The sequence below is a fragment of the Cherax quadricarinatus genome, chromosome 54 (assembly GCF_038502225.1).
Source record: "Cherax quadricarinatus isolate ZL_2023a chromosome 54, ASM3850222v1, whole genome shotgun sequence".
Classification (NCBI taxonomy): domain Eukaryota; kingdom Metazoa; phylum Arthropoda; class Malacostraca; order Decapoda; family Parastacidae; genus Cherax; species Cherax quadricarinatus.
Window position 1 is genome coordinate 13757344 of NC_091345.1, and position 2500 is coordinate 13759843.

Genomic DNA, 2500 nt, shown 5'->3' on the forward strand with positions numbered 1-2500 from the left:
AGTCAGGGTGCTGAGCCAGGGCAGCCAGGGTGCTGAGCCAGGGCAGTCAGGGTACTGAGCCAGGGCAGTCAGAGTACTGAGCCAGGGCAGTCAGGGTGCTGAGCCAGGGCAGCCAGGGTGCTGAGCCAGGGCAGTCAGGGTACTGAGCCAGGGCAGTCAGGGTACTGAGCCAGGGCAGTCAGGGTACTGAGCCAGGGCAGTCAGGGTACTGAGCCAGGGCAGTCAGGGTACTGAGCCAGAGCAGTCAGGGTGCTGAGCCAGGGCAGTCAGGGTACTGAGCCAGGGCAGTCAGGGTACTGAGCCAGGGCAGTCAGGGTGCTGAGCTAGGGCAGTCAGGGTGCTGAGCCAGGGCAGTCAGGGTGCTGATCCAGGGCAGTCAGGGTACTGAGCCAGGGCAGTCAGGGTACTAAGCCAGGGCAGTCAGGGTGCTGAGCTAGGGCAGTCAGGGTGCTGAGCCAGGGCAGTCACGGTGCTGAGCCAGGGCAGTCAGGGTACTGAGCCAGGGCAGTCAGGGTGCTAGAGCTAGGGCAGTCAGGGTGCTGAGCCAGGGCAGTCAGGGTGCTGAGCCAAGGCAGTCAGGGTAATGAGCCATGGCAGTCAGGGTGCTGAGCTAGGGCAGTCAGGGTGCTGAGCCAGGGCAGTCAGGGTGCTGAGCCAGGGCAGTCAGGGTGCTGAGCCAGGGCAGTCAGGGTGCTGAGCCAGGGCAGTCAGGGTGCTGAGCCAGGGCAGTCAGGGTACTGAGCCAGGGCAGTCAGGATGCTGAGCCAGGGCAGTCAGGGTGCTGAGCTAGGGAAGTCAGGGTGCTGAGCCAGGACAGTCAGGGTGCTGAGCCAGGGCAGTCAGGGTGCTGAGCTAGGGCAGTCAGGGTGCTGAGCTAGGGCAGTCAGGGTGCTGAGCCAGGGTAGTCAGGGTACTGAGCCAGGGCAGTCAGGGTGCTGAGCCAGGGCAGTCAGGGTGCTGAGCCAGAGCAGTTAGGGTGCTGAGCCAGGGCAGTCAGGGTGCTGAGCCAGGGCAGTCAGGGTGCTGAGCCAGGGCAGTCAGGGTGCTGAGCCAGGGCAGTCAGGGTGCTGAGCCAGGGCAGTCAGGGTACTTAGCCAGGGCAGTCAGGGTGCTGAGCCAGGGCAGTCAGGGTACTGAGCCAGGGCAGCCAGGGTGCTGAGCCAGGGCAGTCAGGGTACTGAGCCAGGGCAGTCAGGGTACTGAGCCAGGGCAGTCAGGGTGCTGAGCCAGGGCAGTCAGGGTGCTGAGCCAGGGCAGTCAGGGTACTGAGCCAGGGCAGTCAGGGTGCTGAGCTAGGGCAGTCAGGGTGCTGAGCCAGGGCAGTCAGGGTACTGAGCCAGGGCAGCCAGGGTGCTGAGCCAGGGCAGTCAGGGTACTGAGCCAGGGCAGTCAGGGTGCTGAGCCAGGGCAGCCAGGGTGCTGAGCCAGGGCAGTCAGGGTACTGAGCCAGGGCAGTCAGAGTACTGAGCCAGGGCAGTCAGGGTGCTGAGCCAGGGCAGTCAGGGTACTGAGCCAGGGCAGTCAGGGTACTGAGCCAGAGCAGTCAGGGTGCTGAGCCAGGGCAGTCAGGGTACTGAGCCAGGGCAGTCAGGGTACTGAGCCAGGGCAGCCAAGTAACATCAAGTGGTGTCAGGTCCTGGTGATATCTACTTACTGCGATCTGAAAATTTTTTTTGCGATAGGTCGTGATAAAATGCGCTTTCCTCTGTTCTTTTTGATAATTTTTATCACATGATTACCTGTTGATTATAGTCACCGCCCTCCCCCTCTCTCAGCTCAACCTTATATACAGTTTACAGTAAAAAAGGAACAACACAGGTAACTATCTTAATCACTTCATCGAAGCCAATAATAACTTCATATATAAAGTCTAGAGAAAGCCATGAAATATAACTATCTATTATTCCACTCTTATTATGGTATTATAACGATAATATTGCCTGATCATTATCGTTTTTCTACACGTCCTTAGACTCTACAGCAATGAACACCTTCATGAACACACATAAATATTATTATTGTAATTAAAAGAATCGCTAAAGAACACACATACATACAGAGAGCTGTTGCCCGACAGCTGTTGCCCGACAGCTGTTGCCCGACAGCTGTTGCCCGACAGCTGTTGCCCGACAGCTTTTGCCCGAAATGCTCTGCATATAATGGGTTTCTGGCATGTACACCCAATTGTTATATTTCTTTGTACAAACATGTATCATCCTGAAATAAAATTATTATTATTATTATTATTATTATTATTATTATTATTATTATTATTATTATTATTATTTTTATTATTATTATTATTATTATTATTTTTATTATTATTATCGCTTTGAAATTTTTAATATACGTCATCTTCTCCTGTAAAATCAAAATCCTCGGCATCTTTACTAACTTGAGAGAGAACGCCCTCCACTGAAAGTGACTTTCCGCAGGCGTTCAAGTGTCACTTGAGAGAGAACGCCCTCCACTGACAGTGACTTTCCGCAGGCGTTCAAGT